This window comes from Culex quinquefasciatus, chromosome 3 (assembly GCF_015732765.1).
Source record: "Culex quinquefasciatus strain JHB chromosome 3, VPISU_Cqui_1.0_pri_paternal, whole genome shotgun sequence".
In the NCBI taxonomy this organism is placed as follows: Eukaryota; Metazoa; Arthropoda; class Insecta; order Diptera; family Culicidae; genus Culex; species Culex quinquefasciatus.
Window position 1 is genome coordinate 87,179,464 of NC_051863.1, and position 23,837 is coordinate 87,203,300.

A 23,837-nucleotide genomic window follows, 5' to 3' on the forward strand; every position below is an offset into this window, starting at 1 on the left:
CGTTTAGTGGGGTTATATAATGAACTTCAATTGATTCCCAGATTCAGAAGGAGAGGCAGAATACCAAGAGTGCTATCTGGCCTCGAAATTCGTCGTCAATTTGGTTCGTTACGTCCCGTCAGAAATGAGCTGATCCGGATGCCAAGTCACCCTTATTAATCCTAAAAGCACCTTGCACATCCTTCTCAGGCTGCATTTCATGCCATGGTCCATCCAATCCACATCCATAGAGCAAATTCCGGCAATACTTGGGGTCGGTTCTGTGATTCTTGTTGGTCGCGGCGCTAGTCGCTTCGCTACTCCACTCGCGACAATTCAGTTTGGTGCCGCGGCGAAATTTTGTTTTGGTTTCGAGAGTGACATTTGAGATACACTCAGAAAAGAAACAACATAAAATAGCTTCGCAAGACGGAAATGACTCGCGCTGTTATTTCGATTTATTTCCGAAATCACAATATAAAATAAAAATACCCAATCGAGCAAAATCCTTTGTCTTATGCTCGTTTGGTACCTCCGTTTGACAGTTCTCGTGATTCGATTGGTACCCCGGTCGGAAAAAAATCTGGTAAATTTGAGTGTCTGGCGCAGGCGGACGTTTGTCGTGCAGTTCAGACACACTTGGCACATTTCTTTTAGCCAGGTTTTGCGTGACGCCCGACGAATCTGGCGAAAATCTGGCGGGATAACTCACAGCTGTCTGGCACAAAACCAATCGGTTCAATCGGTTGAACCGTGCACGACCGGTTTGTTGCATATTCGCCAGAATTCTGGCAACATTCTTGGGCCAGTCGGGGGGAAAATCTGCCAGACGTCTTGCGCAGCTAAGTGCAGCGCCCAAGACAAAACGCCCGCCAGGCGCCCCCCTTTTCCGTCTGGGACTTTTGGTTTGAGATGTCCGTTCTCTAATAAGATCCAGGCTCTCTAGTATGACCCTAGAGCACCTCTGGGTGAAATACGAAATTTTTTGTCGGAGAGTTTTCGAGTTACGCCATTTTAAAGATGTTACCCAGACGGAAAAGGGGGGCGCCTGGTGGGCGTTTTGTCTTGGGCGCTGCACTTAGCTGCGCAAGACGTCTGGCAGATTTTCCCCCCGACTGGCCCAAGAATGTATGCAACAAACCGGTCGTGCACGGTTCAACCGATTGAACCGATTGGTTTTTGTGCCAGACAGCTGTGAGTTATCCCGCCAGATTTTCGCCAGATTCGTCGGGCGTCACGCAAAACCTGGCTAAAAGAAATGTGCCAAGTGTGTCTGAACTGCACGACAAACGTCCGCCTGCGCCAGACACTCAAATTTACCAGATTTTTTTCCGACCGGGTAGTATCAATTTTTCATGATTTTCCTCTGAATGCAACCTTAGAATCCATTATTGAAACAGAACACAAAAAATATTTCCGGGTTTGAAGGCATTGTTAGAAAAACAATTTTGTAAGTAAATTTGGATTTAATTATTTAACCTCAAATTTACATTCAATTTATTTAAAGCTAATAAATTTAAATAGTAAATTGTTATTTTTTCACTGAATCATTAAAGCAGGGGTGCCCAATCTTTTTGCCCTGCGTGCCAGATCTGATTTTTCTTAAGAAGTGACGGGCCGCAACTAATATTTGATAAAAGCTGAAAAAGTAAACACATTTTTTTTCAATTTACTTATGATTGGGTTCTTTTAAAGTAAATACATAAAAGAACTACACAGTAAACAAAATCTGTGTAAAATCGCATGTAAAAGCATGCACATCATCATTGTGAGCAAAAGCATGTAATATTGTATGAGAAACGTGTACACAATTTCCACCATTTCAAATTTACGACAAACTGTGGAAGAGCAGGCCAAGTGAGTGCCGCGCTATTATTTTGTTAAGATCTCTCAAGCATATTTGTTTGTGTATCATCCCGGTCGGAAATGGCGGACGCATTTCTGGCGTTTGTCTGGGGGCTTGCGCCAGCTATCTGGCAGAATTTCCCCCAGATTTGCCCCAGATTTCTGCCATGATTTCTGGCGAATATGACACAAACCGGTCGTGCACGGTTCAACCGATTGAACCGGATGATTTTGTTGGCAGACAGCTTGCTGGAATTTTGCCCGATTTTCGCCAGATTCGTCTGGCGTTACGCAAAACTTGGCTAGAATAAGTGTGCCAAGTGTGTCTGAACTTCACGACAAACGTCCGCCTGTTCCAGACACTCAAATATATACGATTATTTTCCGAGTGGGATATGTGAGCATTTTTGTTTGTGTATCGCTTTGTGAGGCAATGGACCAATTCGCTGGCAGCCAGAGCTACCGAGCTGTCAAATCGCAACATGGAGTAAATCTTCCCACTCGGAAAATAATCTGGTATATTTGGGTGTCTGGCGCAGGCGGACGTTGGTCGTGCAGTTCAGACACACTTGGCACACTTATTCTAGCCAAGTTTTGCGTAACGCCAGATGAATCTGGCGAAAATCGGGCAAAATTTCAGCCAGCTGTCTGGCAGCAAAATCAACCGGTTCAATCGGTTGAACCGTGCACGACCGGTTTGTGTCATATTCGCCAGAAATCTTGGCAGAAATCAGGGGCAAATCTGGGGGAAATTCTGCCAGATGGCTGGCGCAAGCCCCCAGACGAACGCCAGAAATGCGTCCGCCATTTCCGACCGGGTTTCTGTGAAGTTGCTGTGAAGCTTACCAATCCTTTTCAAAAAGTCTGACTCCATGTTGTACGCACACACTCTCACTTTTAATTTGTATATACACCACCGGTCTCGGCCGCATAATTATTATAAACGTTTTTTTGTCATTATAAATCTGGTGTGACCAAAGTATTATATGGCCCGTGGGCCAAACGTAGCCCACGGCGTGTTTTCTGGGCAACCTTAAGGAGAAAAAATAGTCATCACTACTTTCAAAAGTGTCTTATAGGAAATTTTCTCAGCTTTTCAATGCTTCTAAGAGCGAAATGTTTCATCGGGAAATTTCTGAGATATCTCTATTTTAAGTTATTTGTTTTAAAATCCTTAATCATTTATTGGAAACTTTTAAATAACAGTCCAGGAAACAAATGATGTGTTTCATGTGTCATTTACTCATCAAAATGTGCAAAATAAGACAAGAAACAACTTTGTAGAAGGTTGCAAACCGCTAAACATTTTGAAAATGAAGTTTAACCAGAATTTTTGAATATATGGAATTTATTTAGAAATTGAAATCATAAAACCGCATTAAAATATTATTTTCACAAGAACAAATAGATTATTACATAATTGTTGTGTAAAATAACACCGCACAAGCAAAGCAATCCACTTTAACGACCCCCGGGTCTTTTGTGGGCTCTGTTGCAAGTTTCTACTCATTTCTAGGCCTCCGAAGGTTATGTGTGGTGAGTCACTCAAAACCTCTTTTACGCTAATGGACCGACGTTTTACTTCCCCATCCGATAGAAGGCGTGATCAGGCAAATCTCATCTCGAAAAATGCCACCGGGTCCGTCTGGGATTGAACCCAGGCCATACTGGAGTGAGAGGCTACCACGCTAACCACTGCGCCACCGGACCCGGTCTGCTCTGATTCAACTTGAAATTTGCTGCTACATCCGAATTTTTTACAGGTTGGAGATTGATAGGATATTACAAGATTTTTATGAATAAATATCATATTTCCTCAATCAAACATTAACCAGTTGCATAGATACAAAACATGTTTAATACTCGAAATTAAACTGCAAACTACCGTTGCAAGCTTAAGGAGAAATACTTTTCATTAGTATGAAATGATTGTTTTAGTTTTTATGTATTAAATGATCAAGGATTTACCAATATTTTAGAAGTTTATAACACTCTCATCTTCGATCTCATCTTTAAAAAAATATTTATTGATTTTTGTTTAAATAGTTGCGAAAGAAAGTTTCTGTTTGATTTTTTTTTGTTAAAATAATATCAAAAAAAAAAGTTTGTGACGGTGTTTTCAGCATTCTGAATTGGAAGACTCGAGTATTATTGCTACTTTTAAGTGCATGTTCAACAGAAAACATTTTATTTTTTTTTCTTTATTTTAAACTCATGAAAATATGACTTTTGAAGCTTGCAACAGTAATATGTAGTACATTTTCGATTTTAAATCATATTTGTATTTATGTTCCTGGTTAATGTTTGCATAACAAAATATCAAATTTATTCATTAAAATTCAATAATACCATTAACAATCACAAACCTGCCAAAGTTTCGGTTGAACAAGCTAAATCAGAGCAGACACGTGATTTTTGTACACAAAAAATATGTAATAATCTAATAATTCTTGTAAAATATATATTTTACATTGTTTTATGATTTTAATTTCTAAATAAATCCTACATATTCAAAAATTCGGTAATAACATAATTTTTAAAATGTTTAGCGGTTTGCAACCTTCTACAAGTAGCAGTGCGTGGCCGAATGGTTACGCTGTCCGCTTTGTAAGTGGATGATTCTGGGTTCGATTCCCATCTGCTCCAACCTTCCATCGGATGAGGAAGTAAAATGTCGGTCCCGGCCTTGGTTGTTAGGCCGTTAAGTCATTCCAGGTGTAGGAGTCGTCTCCATGCCATAAGTACAAACAACACACCAAACCAAGCCTACTCCGGTGGAATCGCTGGCGGCGGTTGGACTCGCAATCCAAAGGTCGTCAGTTCAAACACTGGGGTGGAAGGTTCCTTGGAGTAGAAAGAGGTTTGGGTGCTCTCCCCATTCAAGCCTTCGGACTCCTAGGTTCGAGCAGAAACTTGCAATAGAGACCACAAAAGACCCGGGGGTCGTTAATGTGGATGGTTTGATTTGATTTGAACCTTCTACAAAGTTGTTCTTGTCTTATTTTGCACATTTTGATGAGTAAATGACACATGAAACACATCATTTGATAAGTTTTCTGAACTGGTAGTATAAAATTTCCAATAAATTATCAAGGAATTTAAAACCATAAAACAGAGATATCTTAGAAATTTCCCGATGAAACATTTCGCTCTTAGAAGCATTGGAAAGCTGAGAAAATTTCCTATAAGACACATTTGAAAGTAGCGATGACTATTTTTTTCTGATAAGTTTGTTCTAGAAAACACGCCGTGAGCCCACTAGGTGATTTTTTGTGGATTGCGAACTCATTTAGAATGATCATGTAAAATGGTCCGTTGATAATTTTTTTATTTTTTTTCCTTGGATGGCCCACCTCTTACCCATACACAGTTTTTGTAGCATGGAAGGATTACGAGCAGATATCTTTCGATAATTCTATCGTCTATTATTGAGAGTGTCCTTTGATCTAACTCTACTTCCGTGTATGCCCATCCGTTCCTCTCTTACTTCATCTCAAGGCGCTCTTACAAAAACCTATGTAGAGTCCTTTTGTCTATCACTCAGATTGCAGCTTCCATTTAGGGTATTGAGATCATTTGCTATCCCACACACATATGAGCACATAGGGTTAGAACCGCGCCCAGATTCGCGTTACTTTTGATCAAGCTTACATCATATGAGGCCCAAAGTGATCCCATGCGACATGTACCGATAATGAAGATGGCCGGCCGTCATAACATGCTCTTCCTCACAGTACCGTCGTGGTTCACTTTTACTCCATCGGTCGTTTACGCACGAAATTCTTACACAAGTTTTTGAACTCGTTGATGTTCCTTGTGTTCTTTGCTGCTTCCGGTAGCTGGTTGTACGTACATGCTGTATCCTTTGTAGAACAGTGAATTCTGCGTACACGCCTTCCTGCACATCTGCAATCTGAGATTGTCAGCTCCTCTGGTGTCGTGCTGATGGATATCCCTCCCGTATACCAACGTACCTATCAAGTATTTCGGCGCCATCCCTTTAGATACACGAAATACTACATTTAAGTTTCATTAGTAAAACTAATGATTTATCCATATCTTGATCGTTATTTTACTACACAAATAGTTTGTTCAAAAAAATTTCTAATTGAAGCAATTGCACATGTTTCGATGTGAGTGAAACTAGTAAATATCGTCATAATTTTCATCAATCATTTTTGAAACTTATTATGAAACGTTTAAATTTGACTTATGGGTCATTCCATCTGAAGCGGAACAGCACTTGAAAATTAACATCTCCGATTCTGTCCAAATTTGGCAGAGCTGTTGAGACTATCAAAAAATGCAAAAATCCCGAATTTCATCCAAATCGGACCACCCCCTCCATTTTTTCACAAATTCACTGTATACTATTTTTTAATTTAAGATTATACAGCAGTTTTCTACAGTGGTGTACATTCAATATTTGCCTATTTTGCTAATGATTATTTGGGATGAAATCTTATTTCAATAAAAGCAGGTAGCAGTTATTGATCTTAGCATTTATTGACTTAGTGCTTCTAGCAGAGGCGGCGAGTGTAGCTAATTTAGGTAATCTCAAATACTCAAAACTTTAAAATTCGGTATCTCTGGAACGAAACATATTCCTTTTTGTCGATAAGTGATTCTTATGTAAAATCGGACGGGGAATACGATGGTGAGGTCAAATTCGAAAAATAAATAGGGCTGCTTTGAGATACGGCCATTCAAAGTTTTCAATTGCGCAATACAGGTAGAAAACATATTTTAGTCTAAGTTTTGATCACAGAAATAGATTCTACGTCCGATTTCCTTCAAAATTAAGACTGACCCTCTAAGATTTGTGGTTCCTGAGTTATCGTCGTTTGAAGATAGGGGTTTCGCTCAAAAATCGCAAAAAAGTTGATTTTTGGGAGGGTACAAAAATGGAGGGGGTGGTCCGATTTGGATGGAATTCGGGATTTTTGCATGTTTTGATAGTCTCAACAGCTCTGCCAAATTTGAGCAGAATCGGAGATGGTAATTTTCAAATTTGCATTTTTTCTTGCACACTTCAGGTGGAATGACCCTTGAAATTTAAATTTTTATAATTTGTATTGTTTGCCTTCCCTCGACCATGACCAGAGTGGAGAGACATTTTTTTAAATATATGCATTGGCCTAATTGTAGGAAAACAATTTCGCATCGATGTTTCATTAATTACACTTAATTGAAATATAAATATACGCCGTAACTTAAATTGTTCAGATTTCATGTCATCATTTTCAAAAACACTACTACATTCAAGTAAAATTCAAAATACTTGAACTGATGCATGTATTTTTAGGCATTTTAAATAAAAATAAAGTAGATGGTTTGGCAACGCTGCCAACAGAACCGATTGCGGCAGCGTCGCGCTCCGTGGATTACATTTTTTGAATTATTTTGAGTGTTAAAATTGGAAATTTGGTGTTGATCGACTTGCTTCAATGAATATTACCAGGAAAATACGAAGTTTTAAAGTTTTAACGTTGATTTTAGTGTTTTGAAGTGGTTTTTGTTTTTGCTGCTCGAGAAGCACCGGCCATTTTGCGGGATTTGATTTGAAGCGATATTTGTGCGTTGGGGATTTCGAAAGAAGTTGAAGGATAAATGAAAAAAAATCGAGACTTGTTTACAGATAGAGGGTAAAGTTTAAATGGATTGTATGGAAAATTTGTTAGCAAAAATCTCATTCAGCCTTTGTTTGCGATGACCGTGGAGCTTTGAGAGTGAGAGTGAAAAGTGAAAAGAGCTGAGGGTGCGAAGAAATGTGACAGTTCATCGACGCTGCCCGGTCGGAAATCAAATTATTCTCTCTACAGCATTGCCTTGGCGTTCTCGATTTCGAGATTCCTACTCGAAACTAGGTGTTCGAAGGCTTGATTGTTGAGGCAATTGCAAACCTCTTTTTACACCTTAGTAGAGGTGGGCAAAACCGCTCTTTTTTGGGAACCGCTCATTTTCGTTCGCTCATTAAAAGAGCCGCTCTTTTGAACGGCTCTTTCGCTCTTTTTCAAAATATGGACGAAAAGGATATTTTTAAGAATGTATTATTTGTAAAGCTATTGCACATTGGAATTATATAAATTATTTGGCGATCTCTAAGTCAACATGTCTACTTGAACCTAAACGTTCGAATGATTGAATGGCATCCAAACTTAAATCGAGGAGACTGTGGAGAAATTGCTATTTATTTGAAAATTACGTTTATTTCTGCCAAAATTAAATTAAAATTTAGCTGATATTTTATGTAGAGAAAATATTCTGTTAACTCTTTTACATTCTGATTTGCTCAATAAAGTCTGTAAACGCTGAAGTTTATTCGGGCAAAAGGATTTATTTTTTCCAGAATCTCTCAGCTATTAAGTAGATTTTTGATAATAATAAAAGCAATTTAAAATACTCAAATTTGTATTCAAGTTATACTTTAATTTACGATCAGTACAAAGAAAAGTTACTTCGTTTTGTTTATAAAATCTTTAACTTTGGAATTTTAAAAAAATAAGGAAACCGAAAATATGAGCTTGAAAACTATTAATTGGTTTCCAATATGAACATCAATGTTATTGAAAGTCTTTCAATATATATATATATAGATGATAAAGTTGCTATAGACAAGACATCCCAATGAAATATAACAATCCAGCTCTGAAAATGTCGGGAAATAGCCGTTTTTATTATAAAGTGCTTGAAAAACACCAAGTACACCAAGGGACAATGCAGGGATTATTTTTTCAAAAACAAATTTAACACTAAAATATTTTGGAAATTTAATAAATTATGTTTAGAACCAGTTTAAACATGATTCCTTCTTGGAACGGATCTTTCAAAAGACCGGAGCTTAAAAAAGAACCGCGGTTCTTTTTTTGTGAGCCATGGTTCGTTCGCTCTTTTTAATGAACCGGCTCTTTGAGCGGCTCGCTCTTTTTTTGCCCACCTCTACACCTTAGCTTCCATCCACCCTGGGGTTCAAACTGACGATTTTTGGATTGTTAGTCCAACTTAGAGCGTCCAATTTCCCGGGGTTACAAAATTCCAGGGAAACGGGAAATTTTTAACAAATTTCCCGGGAAATCCCGGGAGTTCCCGGGAAATTTGAAATTTATTGAAAATTCATCTTATCCTCAGCCCGGGATCATGTTGACAGCTCCCATACAAACTGAGCGTACCCCTTTTTGTGGGCCCAGTGGGCCTAAGATGGCGGCCTTCGAAATAATCTCGCCAAACTTTAGAAAATGGCGAATAGTTTAAATAAATATAGTGTTTGCCTTGTTTTGGTTTAAAACGACAAAATAAGCAGTCTGGAATCATTTTTTTTTGAAACTTGTTTAGAGATACGCCACGTTCAAAAATTAGTCTAGAACAGTTGAAGTGAGCAAGCCACGAAAGCCGTCACGAAAAAAAGTTTCCCATGCAAATTTTGAGTTGCGTATTTAATGGGCGGACTCCGACGAGGCCTACTGGCCATCTGTCGGTTAATACGCGCAACTCACAAAAACTGTCATGTTAGGGGACGGCTGCTTATCCTGCTTCTGATTGATATTTTGCAACAAAATTGTATAGAACTGTAACTTTAATGTTCAAAATGAGTAAGTAAAAAAAAAGTAAATCTTTCCCAGTTCCTGAGGGGAACACCCTTGAAGAGTATCGCGGCCGGCATTTACAAAGCGGATTCAGTGGCAGTTTCATTCTCAACTTAATGTTAACATGTTAAGGTTAATGTTAACATTCCATAGGTCGCCTCCCTAAGGTGTCGTGATAAGGTCCAGTTTGTGACGATACACTACCTTCCCTTTACTAAGCAATCGATTCCAGAAGGGAAAAGATCACCAGTTGTGTTGGTCCGAGCCGGGATTTGAACCCCGATCTACCGCTTACGAGGCGGAAGCGTTACCCGGTCGGAAAAAAATCTGGTAAATTTGAGTGTCTGGCGCAGGCGGACGTTTGTCGTGCAGTTCAGACACACTTGGCACATTTCTTTTAGCCAGGTTTTGCGTGACGCCCGACGAATCTGGCGAAAATCTGGCGGGATAACTCACAGCTGTCTGGCACAAAAACCAATCGGTTCAATCGGTTGAACCGTGCACGACCGGTTTGTTGCATATTCGCCAGAATTCTGGCAACATTCTTGGGCCAGTCGGGGGGAAAATCTGCCAGACGTCTTGCGCAGCTAAGTGCAGCGCCCAAGACAAAACGCCCGCCAGGCGCCCCCCTTTTCCGTCTGGGTACCACTGGGCTACGTGGCTCGGTCAAAATGAGTGTAGGGGTCAAATCATGGCTTGACTGCTTAGAAAAATCATACAAATTTGTAAAAAAAAATCTTATTATATCAATTGATTTTTTTTGTTAAGAAGTATTATTTTTTTAAATAAAATATTGAATCAGTGAGTAAAATCCATGCTTCTTAACCATAAAAATGCTTTTAAATTTGTCTCTGTTACCATTTCAAAGGAATATGTTTAAGAATAACGTTGACTCATAAAACAAACAAAAATAAAAGCATGCAGAAATTATGTTTTTCATGGCAAATAACTTGTTCTAGACCGTAATTTTATCAACAAAACTCATTTTAAAGATTTTTAGGCAAAACTTTGACTTTTTATCAATTTCACCAAAAATTTATAGGTATATTGTTAAAAAAACTTATAAACTATAAACTAATTTACACATTGATTTTCTTTTTCTTCGTAAAAACTTATCAGCAACCTTAGTGATTGTGTAAATTTTGAACACATTAAATCTGATTTTAACAACAAATATTTTGTATAAAGTCACCCCAATATGCTAAATACAATTTTCATCGCCACTAGTTTTCAAATACTATTAAAAAACATTTTTTTCCAACAATATTTTTTTTTTTAATTTATATTTATTTTGAATTTCTCTTCCATGTACATTCATTCAGTTAAAATATTATTGAGTGTCCAATCACAATCGATGACTTTTCACCTCAATTATAAATACTAGCAACTTTCATTTATTCATGAAATATTGTAGCTTTCGCTATTCAGTGATTTCAAATGTAGGAGGTCCTACATGTACAAAGGGGAAAAGAGATACCTTAAAACTAACTTATAAACTATATAAAGAGCGGATCAATGCAGCTGAAGACTGCAATGATTTTTGTCGAAATGCATCAATTATCTTATTGGACATAACATCCAAAGTGTCCACTTCGGCTAATTGATGAAGTTCACTGGTGCTGAACCAGGGAGGAAGTTTCAGAATCATTTTCAGAATTTTGTTCTGAATCCTCTGAAGTTTTTTCTTCCTGGTTAAGCAACAGCTTGTCCAGATCGGCACAGCATAAAGCATGGTAGGTCTGAAAATTTGTTTATAAATTAACAGTTTATTCTTGAGACAAAGTCTAGAATTCCTGTTTATAAGTGGATACAAACATTTAATATAGGTATTTGTTACATTTAACCTGGATACTTTCAATGTGATCCTTGTAAGTAAGGTTTTTGTCAAAAGCAAGTCCAAGATATTTCACTGTCCTGAGATTCTTGAGCAAGTCAACTTCTACATTCAACGCCGTACGATCAGATCTCACCAATTCATTAGAATTCCACGCGCATCGACCAACTACGGTCGCAACGCGGCCGTGTCGAGCATGTGTAGAGTCTTTAACGATTGCTACGAGCACTTTGACTTCCATTTGTCTCGCAACGTACTCCGGAAACTTTTCCTAAACCATTTTAAAACTTGACCCATCGCTACCAGAAGCTTTCTACTTGTGATATCCAACTGTGATCTTAGTTTAGGTTAGGATTAGGAAAGTTTTATTTGTGTTCTATGTATTAGTTTAAGAAATCTTGTATCATTGGAGTTTGTAAACTTGTTGATGCGTTAAGATGAGGTGGTTTTTATGCCTTCTTGAGAATGTGTCTGACACAGCTCAAGGAGGCTTTTTGTCCACCAAAATAAAAAATGAAATGAAATGAAATGACTTTTTGGTTTAAGAAAATCAGCCCTTGGTTTGTGAGGGAAAATAATAAGTTGAGTTTTTGCAGCATTTGGAGTAATTTTCCATTCTTTTAAATAAGAATTGAAAATATCCAACCTTTTTTGTAATCTTCTTGTGATGACACGAAGGCTTCTAACTTTGGCGGAGATGCTTGAATCATCAGCAAAAAGTGATTTCTGACATCCTGGGGGCAAATCAGGCAAGTCAGAAGTAAAAATATTGTATAAAATTGGACCCAAAATGCTTCCTTGAGGGACGCCAGCACGTACAGGTAGTTGATCAGATTTGCTGTTCTGATAACATACCTGTAGAGTACGATCCGTCAAATAATTTTGAATAATTTTCACGATATAAATCGGAAAATTAAACCTTTTTAATTTCGCAATCAAACCTTTATGCCAAACACTGTCAAATGCCTTTTCTATGTCTAGAAGAGCAGCGCCAGTAGAATAGCCCTCAGATTTGTTGCTTCGAATCAAATTTGAAACTATCAACAACTGATGAGTAGTTGAATGCCCAAGGCGAAATCCAAACTGCTCATCAGCGAAAATTGATTTTTCATTAATGTGCGTCATCATTCTATTAAGAATTATTCTTTCGAATAATTTACTAATAGATGAAAGCAAACTAATGGGCCGATAGCTTGAGGCTTCAGCAGGATTTTTATCCGGTTTCAAAATCGGAACTACTTTGGCATTTTTCCAACTACTGGGAAAGTATGCCAAATCAAAACATTTGTTGCAAATTTTGACCAAGCTACTTAAAGTTGCTTCAGGTAATTTTTTAATTAAAATGTAAAAAATGCCATCCTCACCAGGGGCTTTCATATTTTTATTTTTTTTTGATGATAGATTTTATTTCATAGATCCGTATTAAAAATTTCATCTGATGAAAATTCTTTTTCAGCAATATTCTGAAATTCTATTGAAATTTGATCTTCAATAGGACTCAAAACATTTAAGTTGAAATTATGAGCACTCTCAAACTGCTGAGCAAGTTTTTGAGCTTTCTCCTCATTAGTTAATAGAATATTATCACCATCTTTTAAAGAAGGGATTGGTTTTGAGGTTTCTTAAGAACCTTTGAAAGTTTCCAAAAAGGTTTGGAATAAGGTTTAATTTGTTCGACATCTCTTGCGTACTTTTCATTTCGCAGGAGAGTGAATCTGTGGTCAATAACCTTTTGCAAATCTTTTGAATTCGCTTCAGTGCAGGATCACGAGAACGTTGATACTGTCTTCGGCGAACATTTTCAGACGAATCAGAAGCTGAAGATCGTCATCAATAATGGGAGAATCAAATTTGACTTGGACTTTAGGAATAGCAATATTCCTAGCATCCAAAATTGCATTAGTTAAAGATTCCAATGCTGAATCAATATCAGCTTTGGTTTCTAAAACAAAATCATGATTTAAATTATTCTCAATATGATGCTGATACCTGTCCCAATTAGCTTTGTGGTAATTAAACACAGAACTATTGGGTCTGGTAACTGCTTCATGAGAAAGTGAAAATGATACTGGAAGGTGATCAGAATCAAAATCAGCATGAGTCACTAAAGGACCACAATACTGACTTTGTTGATGGATTTCTAACAGAAGAAAAGCAAGTTGGCCCATTCGGATATAAAACCGAATAAAGACCAGAAGTGCAATCTCTGAATAGAATTTTACCATTGGAATTTACTTTTGAATTATTCCAAGATTGGTGTTTGGCATTAAAATCACCGATGATCAAAAATCGAGATCTATGCCGAGTAAGTTTATTCAAATCCCCTTTGAAATAATTTTTATTTTCCCCAGTGCATTGGAAAGGCAAATATGCAGCTGCAATCATAATTTTCCCAAAAGAAGTTTCAAGTTCAATGCCCAAACTTTCAATAACTTTTAACTTAAAGTCACGTAACGTGCTATAAGTCATACTACGGTGGATAACTATTGCAACTCCACCGCCATTTCGATTCATTCTGTTATTGGTTATAACTTTATAATCTGGATCACTTTTCAAATAAGTGCCAGTTTTTAAAAATGTTTCGGTTATAACAGCAACATGCACGTTATGAACTCGTAAAAAGTTGAAAAATTCATTTTCTTTCGCTTTTAAAGAGCGAGCATTAAAATTCATAATATTGATGGAACTACTTAGATCCATGATTAAACTTCAGGGTAAGAACAACATCATTCGCAAATTTTAATCCAATCTGGATTGCTTCCATCATGGATGTAGCATTACTCATTGTTTGAATCAAACCAAACAGTGAGTTTTGCAAAAAAGTCATTTTTTCAAACGTAACATCGCCGAGATCAGAAGATCCCAAAGCGTTGCCAGCAGAAAAATTTTCAAATGAAATTTGAGGTACCTGCCCAATTTCAGGAAGTTTGGTAGAGGATTTAAAATTCGTGGATGAACTCGAACCCGAAACGACGTTGGCATAAGAAATACCATTGCTGTTACCTAATTTTTCCACGGTAGGCGTATTTCTAGCATTGTTCGAGTGAGACAGCACGAACGTTTGATTTAAAGATGCAGGTACAATCTGACTTTGAGAAAATTTCGGTTTAGATTTCGGCTGATGCTTAGCACGAGAATCCAAAACCTTTTTTCTGATGGGGCAATCCCAGAAATTTGATTTGTGATTTCCATCACAATTTGCACATTTAAATTGGGTGACTTCTTTCACGGGACAATTGTCCTTGTCGTGAGAAGAATCCCCGCAAACCATGCATTTTGGAATCATGGCGCAATGATTAGTACCGTGACTGAATCCCTGGCAACGCCGGCACTGGGTCAAATTCTGGCCATTACCGCCAATGTTTCTTAAAATGCTCCCACTTTACACGTACATGGAACAAAAACTAAACTTTGTCCAAAAGTTTCAAATTGTTGATTTCATTTCTGTTGAAATGAATCAGATAAAATTGTGAAGTCAAACCAAAGCGAGAAATATTCCCGTTTGATTTTTTCTTCATTGGTATTACTTGGGATGGGGCAAAGTCAAGCAACACCTTAAGTTCGTTTTTGATCTCATCCACCGAACAGTCGTTGGAGAGACCTTTCAGGACCGCCTTGAATGGACGAGCATTCTTGGTCTCATACGTGTAGAAATTGTGTTTGTGGTTTTTCAAATAACCAACAAAAGTTTGGTGATCTTGTAAAGATTCCGTCAACAAGCGACATTCTCCTCTTCGACCAAGCTGGAATGAAACCTTCAAATTGCAAGTTTCCTTGCAATTCTTCAGTTGAGTTCGAAAGCTGGCCAAATCGGAGACGGAAGTCACCACAATTGGCGGAGTCTTTACTCGTTTCTCGACGGCAGAAGGCTTAGTACGAGGAGAAGGAGCCTTGTCAACAGTTTCGGATAAAATACCGAAACTGTTTGCCAATGGAATTGGAGGATTGACCTCATTTTCAGAATCAGAATCAGACCTCGGATGAGGCTGTTTTCTTTTTCTGTTTCCGTTAGCCGATTTAGCGTTCAAACGCTTCACCGACTTAACGACCAAATCTTCAGAAGATTTGCGTTTACCTTTGTTTTGACGCATTTTGCAAGCAAAGTTCTCTTAAAAGATGGCTTCGTTTGTAAAATACAACAAAATTTCAGGTGGGGTTAGTCTTGAAAAGACTGTTTAGAATTTTGGAAAATAACTCTGGTAGTCTTTAAAAAGACTGTGAATTTTGTTTGAAATAACTCTGAGCTTAGGTAGGAAAAAATACCGCAGCTCTAGTGTCCGTTCACCTCGAAGGTTCGTAAGACACTGATTTTTTCCAACAATAGTGCATGGACCTTGTTTGGCCTACCCCAGTACATGTTTTACAAAATAATAATCTTGAGACAAACCTTACCAGTTGGAAAAAAATATATAAAAACAGATGGCTTGGGGACGCCGAAGCGACCTCGTCAGTGGGCACCGCACGGCGGTGCAGCACTTGATCGACGGACAATAGCTTCAAAACCGGGCGTCTAAGCTACAACCACTGGGTCCTGTCGTGGGTGGTTGATCGGGCCGAGATTAGCAATGGGGAATGAGGGACTACTGGGGCAGCACGTGGGTGGTTCGCCAGTTCGGCAATTACCTGATTTTCTCGTTCAACGCGCAGTTCTCTTACTTTTCCGTACAGTTTTGCGGGCCAATCACTGGTGAAACTTTGGACAAACTGAAATAGACGGTCAGTTGTCTCGCTCAGGACTTGGTGCACTTCTGCGCTCGGTGATAGGCAAATCGGAAAAGACCTTTTAATTTCGCTATGGCCACCAGTAACCCTCCTCGGCTCTCGATCCCACACTCGCTCTCTTTTTACCCCTTTTCGTGCAGATCTCGCGAATAATCAACCCTTGCAGCAAATCTCGTTACAGACTCTGATTCGTGTGTTAACACTTAAATGGCTATGGTTTGCGATCTGTGATATTTAGGTTTAATCTAACTGTGCTCCAATTTATTTATTAGTTTGTGTTTTAATTTAATTTAAGTTTTACATAAAGACGCTTAAAAAGACAAATACACAAACATCCTCATCCTTAATCCCTATGCATACTACTGTAGTTTCTCCCTAAGCTCCTATTTACCCTTAACGGGGCGGGGTAAAGGTAGAACAATTTAGTTACAACGGTAACAGGACCAAAAAGTAAGGAAAATGTATACTTCCGCTTGAATTTCGGGAATTCCCGGGAAATTTAAAAATTTCCCGGGAAACGGGAAATATTATTTTTCGGGAAATCCCGGGAATTTCCGGGAAGTTTTTCCCGGGACGGGAAATTGGACGCTCTAGTCCAACTGCCTACCAGTGACTCCACCGAGACAGGACCCAGGGAGACGACTCCTACACCTGGACTGAGCTAACGACCTAACCTTTTAGGTTAGTCCAGGGCCAACATTTACTTCCCGTCCGACGGAAGGCGTGATCAGACAAATCTCGTCTCGAAAAATGCCACCGGGACCGTCTGGGATCGAACCTAGGCCGACTGGGTGAGAGGCAATCACGCTTACCCCTACACCACGGTCCCGGCATGGCGGACGCATTTCTGCCATCTGGCAGAATTTCTCCCAGATTTGCCCCAGATTTCTGCCATAATTTCTGGCTAATATGACACAAACCGGTCGGGCACGATTCAACCGATTGAACCGGTTGATTTTGTTGCCAGACAACTGGCTGAAATTATGCCCGATTTTCGCCAGATTCGTCTGGCGTTACGCAAAACTTGGCTAGAATAAGTGTGCCAAGTGTGTCTGAACTGCACGACAAACGCCCACTCAGCACGTTCCGTTTGAATTCCGTTTAGAATTCCGCTTGAGCGAAAAAAGTTCGATTCGAATTCTAAACAGTGTTCGTTTTAGATTCTAAAACGCATTCCGTTTCAAACGCAACAACCGGTTCCGTTTGAGTTTTCGCCGCAAATCGGTTCAAGTGGAATTCAAACGGAATCGAAACGGAATGGACGGGTTAGTTTTGACAGCTACTTCTTCTTATTCTTGTTTTTACTTTTTTATTTTCTTTTTTGTTTTGGTTGAATCCAAAATTAATTTGAATTCAACCAGAGAGGTTGATTAAACTATTTTTTCTTATTTTGAACGAATTTTATTCATTATTATCAAAATTTCTCGTTAAATGAAACGCCTAACACGAACCCAACCCCCCAGTCCTCTTATTTTTTATTATTCTTTTAAAATAATCATAAACCACTGACAGGACAGTTTGTATTCCTCGGTGCAATCCGTAACGACGTCATTGTTGGTGGCCCCGGTCAACTTTCGGATCCCTTGCCAGTGACGTCGTGCTGCTCCATTAGGTTGACGATCTGGGCCGGGCTCGGCGGACCAAACTGGCTGTACTGCATCGGGAACTTGATGAAGGAAGCTGCCTGCTGGAAGCATTGTGGACCGGCGGTTGCACCACCGCCCACGACGCAGGTTGGCGTGTTCTTTTCGTGAACGTGAGGAAGGGCGGTCACTTCGGTTGCTTCCGACGTGTTGTCGCCACTTTCTATCAAGCTCATGTCGGCAGCAGACGCGGTGGTGCGAGGACGATCCTGGTGATGCTCGAACTTTACACCCGTCACAAAGGCCGTCGACGTCGACGTGGACGCCACCGCGCGCTCTTAATCTACCCCAGCGATGAAATTCCGAGACGCCTTCTTTGCCCTGGAGGATGGTTTCGTGGGCTTTGTTGAGTGTGCTGGCAGTGACGCTGTGCTGGCTGAGGCGGGCCTGTGTCAGGCTGGAATTTTCACGAAGTAGCTGCTTGAGCAGATGCAGCAGGGACAGACGGGTAACCGGAACCGCAGTCTTGCAAGCGTTGATGGCGGTTTAGAAGCCGCCTTCCGCCCGTCCCCCAGCACCACCTGCCGGAAACACTTGATCGCCACCTCGATCCACGGCGAGGACTTCTGGGACGTGTCGAATAGGGAAGCTCCCGCCATGTTTTCAACGCTTCCAACGCCTCGGAGATGAAACGATCCTCGCCGGATCCTCCCCGGTTGAAGTCCTTTGTGGCCGAACTTCTGTTCGTGTGCGGGAAAAACTTGAAAAAAATCGAAATAAACTGTTACTGTTAATTCATATATTTTTATAACGAGCTTAACTCACCAGTCCGATTAATTAAACGGCAAATATGTTTTTCCGTTAAAACACGAGGCGCGAAAGAAAACAGGAACGAACAAGTTTTCCTACTTGTTTTTTCCTAACACTTTGACGTTTGATTGCCAAAAATCAACAAGAAACCCGCTTCGGCGAAACTCGGCGAAATGTCATCGAGGTTCCACCATACACCAGAAGGTGTCGCCCTTGTGCAAAAATTGCTCAAACGGAATCGAAGCGGAACCCAATCAGACAATCTGTTTAGAAAATTTCGAAGCAATTTTCGAAGCGGAATTCGAAGCGGAATGAACCCGTCTAGCGGAAAGCGGTTTGATTGGGCGTCCGCCTGCGCCATACACTCAAATTTACCAGATTATTTTCCGAGTGGATGAGTGCTTAGCAACCACCACGCCACTACGCTCGACGGTGATCGGTGGCGGAACTAAAAAGGGCAGTGATGCCCGCTTCACAGAATCTTGTTGAGTTTGTTCCAAGGAAACAGTTGTTTTTATTTGACCTCTCGGATTTCGATGTTAAATGTGAATAGGAAATGAATTCAAACCTCCGATTTTTTTTTGCATAATATATTTTTCATTAAAAATGATTAACTCGGATATTAGTGTAGATTCATTTAGGTAAGTCGGCCGAGCTCCTGTGGTCTAATGGTTACAGGTTTCGCTTTATGAGCGGAAGGTCGTGGTTTCAAACCCACATGGCTCGGCACATCCTTTCCCCTGTACTCTTCACATGTATAAGGACCAACTGTTCTCTGTATAATTGCCCTACAGAGCTCCACGGCCCGATCACAAAAAGTGCTTTGAAGGGACGAGTTTTTCAGAAACCAGAATTTAAGGGCTAGCTGGGTATAAGTAAACGTAAAATGTGCACTTCGGTTCTAGCGATACATTTGGACAGTACAGAGTGGAAAAGGCAGAGCCAAAGAGGAAGGAAAAAACATTCAAACCTCTTCGGCGGCGAAGTTACGGCAGTGGATCGCTCGACACACTCGCTCAACAATAGCGTGTGTGCGTGTCCCATCTGCCTAATAACAGAAGAAGCCTTTGTGATTCTATAAATAGAATTGCAAGTCCGCAATAGATCTAATTCCTGGTCGCAGTGGATAGTGGCATCAAACAAAAAAAAAAAAAAAAAAGTCTATTTAAAAACTTGATTTGTGAGTGCGTTAAATCTTTCCACAGCCGGTTGTTGAGGATGTACCTTCTATAAAATAATCACACTACGCCTTTAAGTAAATCATAATTTTCTCGACAACTGCATCCGATTGCATGCCTTGAGAATACGATATATCAAACAATTTTAACTTTTCAAAAATGTCAAAATCAGTATGCAGTTTTCTTACTTTACCGAATCTTTCCCTTTTCCCACATTAACTCAGAGCGGACGTTACGCATCGTGTTGTCCGCCCTGGAACCGCCCTGGCGGACCGAGGGCGAGCCGCCTGGCCGTCCGCCCTCCATCCGCCTTGGCGTGCCATGGGCGCATCGCCTGGGCGGTTCAAACTGATCGCTGAAATGTTTCAATATCGTTCGCCCCTCAATCGCCACGGCGAGCCAATGGCTGATTGCCGTGGCGGTTTGCATCTGAAGGAATTTATTTCGAATTTGACATTTCAGTCAGTTTTCAACGAGCTGCAGTGGGCGTTGTTATTTAATCGGCGGCTGCTGATTTTCGTTGTTAAATTTGTGTTGGGAGAAGTGTTGTGTTGTTTAGATTGTTTACTTATGTAAACAAACAGTTAAGAGCGAGTTGTGGCGCTATAACCACGGCAAATAGTGCCCAGGGCATTCGTGGAATTACAATGTCCCATCCCAGAGGGTCCCGGAGTACCAAACCTTCTTAGCATGGTGCTCCCAACGAATACAACCAAAATCTCGGAGCGTATGGTGGTGTGTCCCCACGCTTCTTCCTCCCCTGTCGATTCAGAATTGTGTTGTTGTTCGAACACTCAGTGCTCAAACTCAACCCAATTACGAGTCATCTCTGCGATACGGCTTTACGCAGTAGGCCTGGCCGCTTTAACGCTTGTGATGTTTCAATGCATACCGATGCAATGGCGCACTACAAATGTTAATAAATGACAAGAAGAGTGCTAGGCGTCGTCTAACCTAAGGCACTCTCCAGGATCCCTTCGAAAGATTGGCTGCGCTACACGGAGAAAAAACCGTTCCGAAAATCGTGAACAACGTACCACGAAACCGGGAACAACGTGATTTCTACGGTACGAAAACGTACCATGAACAATTTCCATGAACTAATTGCAAATCATGCACACTTGTTCACGCCGCTAAGCTTCTCCAATTTCATAGGGGATTTAAACTTTTGGTATTGACGAGCTTTAAGCTTTCAAGCAATTTTACAGCGCCATCTGCATATCGTTTCATATTGTGAATGAAGCTTTCAACCTGACATCTAGCGGTGGGTTATGCAAGCTTTTAATTCGGAGCATTAGAAATTCATTGAAACCACAAACGAATTGTTTACTTTTATTAAAGAAAACAACAAAACAAAAAGCATCTTTATTCATAAAAATAATGATAACAACATTGCATTTTATAAACAAAGCACTGTAAAATAATCACTGCACTTTAAATATAACTTTAACTCCGCTCTCCGCCTAAAATATCCTTGCAGCAACCCAGTTGGAACTTCCGGATAGAAATTGGTAAGGCTGCCGGCGGTTAGCTGCTCTCCAATGTCCTCAAAACAAAAACGTCTAACCTTTGTCACTTGGTTATCGGAATCAGTTCCGGCAGCCTCCTGTTCCAGCGGACCAACCACAACAAGGTGGTTTTCACCTGTAAGAAAAAAAAAACCTTCAGAATCAAAACAAAAATCATCACAAAAAAGATAGAAAAAACTTACCAAACTCGAGATTCGTAACTTGTCCCGGAAAACCCGAGACCAATATTGGCCGATTCTCCAAAAACGGTCCATTACAGCAAACGATTTGGGATAGAAATTTTTCACGACTGCTTGATCGGACTTGTTTCGTTGGTTTGCGTTTTGCGATGACAACAATGGCGACTGAGCTTTTCAGGGAACCGTTCAGCGAAAACTCGACGCGGAAACAGAAGATCATTCAAATATTAAGGAACGCTTTAAAAATGCAAATAATTAATCCGATAAATTATTAATTATTAATAAAAACGTTAACAAATTAATTTGACAGTAACAGTTATTCATAAATAGGTATGTTTTATTTATTAATCAACGAAATACATAAGTTAAAAGTGATGAATAGGGTCCTAACAAGCTTTACGTAAATATAGAAAAACTTATTTTATGGAGCACAATGACACTTTATATTAACGTTTAAAACTAGGTGGAATTTGAAATTAATTTTAATAAAACCCACGGTCTTTCTTGAGCATCATTTTTGATAGCTTGTTGTATGGGACCAGATTTGATTTTTCGAACCATACACTCAAACCCCGATGGTTTAACCCCAACTGTTGTCAAACGAACGGGGTCACTTTTTAGTTTGACACCCCTTTACACGGAGTTCACTCACACTATCAAACGTTTGATGGCGTACTCAGAATTCCGAAAAACGTATTTTCATCGAAAAACACTAAAAAGTTTCAAAAATTCTCCCGGAAAATCCGTTACTCGACTGCAAAATTTTTTGGAACATGTCATTTTATGGGAAATTTAATGTACTTTTCGAATCTACATTGACCCAGAAGGGTAATTTTTTCATTTAGAACAAAATTTTTCATTTTAAAATTTCGTGTTTTTTCTAACTTTGCAGGGTTATTTTTTAGAGTGTAACAATGTTCTACAAAGTTGTAGAGCAGACAATTACAAAAATTTTGATATATAAATATGAGGGGTTTGCTTATAAACATCACGAGTTATCGCGATTTTACGAAAAAAAGTTTTGAAAAAGTTGGTCGTCGTTGATCATGGCCGTTCATGGTAACCCGCGACAGACACGGACGACGAAACAAAAGGAAACGCAAAAAGTAACTTTTTTAAAACTTTTTTTTCGTAAAATCGCGATAACTCGTGATGTTTATAAGCAAACCCCTTATGTCTGTATATCAAAATTTTTGTAATTGTCTGCTCTACAACTTTGTAGAACATTGTTACACTCTAAAAAATAACCCTGCAAAGTTAAAAAAAACACGAAATCTTAAAATGAAAAATTTTGTTCTAAATGAAAAAATGACCCTTCTGGGTCAATGTAGATTCGAAAAGTACATTAAATTTCCCATAAAATGACATGATCCAAAAAATTTTACAGTCGAGTAACGGAAAATGGGAGAATTTTTAAAACTTTTGTAGTGTTTTTTTTCGATGAAAAATACGTTTTTTCGGAATTCTGAGTACGCCATCAAATCGAGCGTCTAATTTTATATAAAAGTCCCTTTGACACCAAATTTCTATCTCATCACCGTTTCAGGCTGAAAATTATTGAAAAACACCTCTTTTTCGCATGTTCAAAAATGGAAGGGGTCGTACCGCCCCTCCGTCACGAGATATCAAAAAACGGACCACGGATTCGTGATCAGGGACAAAAGTTACCCCTTAGGACAAAGTTTCACGCAAATCGGGGCAACTGCTGTGTGAGTTGGCGGAGAATTACCCATTACTTTTAAAACAATTTTAAAATCTTCTCTGGGATTGTTTAAACGTTATAATCGTTAATTTTTTTTTCAATATGTACTAACGTTATTTTGAAAATTTCTTTCTAGCTTACAGATACTGCGCGAAAGGCGAATAAAACAACGAATCCCTGCCAAGCTTACACAATGCCGTAAATAGTAATGGATGTGCCAAAATCCATTCAATCACTGCTAAAACTGGATGTGAGTGTAGCTCAGTTGTTTTTTGGTTTCTCTTATGGATAATTAATATGTTTGCGATTATTTCTATTATCCTCATTCTTTATTGATAACATTTTGGTATACTACATCAAATTATTATTTGTTTTAATTAAATCATCAATGTTTCTGTTGTTTATATTTTTCTTTCAATACTCATTAGGAGTTCTCCTTTAGATTCATGTTTAAAATCCACATTCCTTATCAAAACTGGTCAAAGTCAATAAGACTTTAGAGATATGAAATAGTGCCAAAGTATTGCAGTTTTGCTTTTGCTAAATTTTGTTATATGTTACGTAGAACGCAGTAGTGAATGGAACAAATATGTTTGTATAAATATGTTGAGCTACATTAAATTTTCTTATGAGCTAAACATCGTAAAATCGTATTCCTATTCCTCCTCGGAACACCAGAAGGACCTATAAAGGTATAGAACTGGTCAAGGTTTACGAAAAAGGTTTGAAAAATACCTAATTCTCACCTCAACTGTTCTTTCATTGGAATTCGAAATGAAAATGTTGTCAACAAACATCCTTCACCTGTCAGACATTTTTTTCTGATCACAGCTACCATACAGATAAAAAGGCTATAGTTAAAAGCTGAGTTGGACCCTGGAAAAACAACTTAG

The 23,837-nt window shown here is 39.2% G+C and overlaps 1 protein-coding gene across 5 annotated transcripts in view; it reads left to right on the forward strand.

Moving 5' to 3' along the window:
- The window catches only part of LOC6052895 (innexin shaking-B), a 243,815-nt gene that overhangs the window by 20,619 nt on the left and 199,359 nt on the right, over positions 1-23,837 (forward strand). For all 5 annotated transcript variants that reach the window (XM_038263416.1, XM_038263415.1, XM_038263419.1 and 2 more), the window contains exon 3: positions 23,081-23,194. The gene's annotated coding sequence lies outside the window, so the exon portion shown is untranslated. The remainder of the gene's footprint in view (positions 1-23,080; positions 23,195-23,837) is intronic.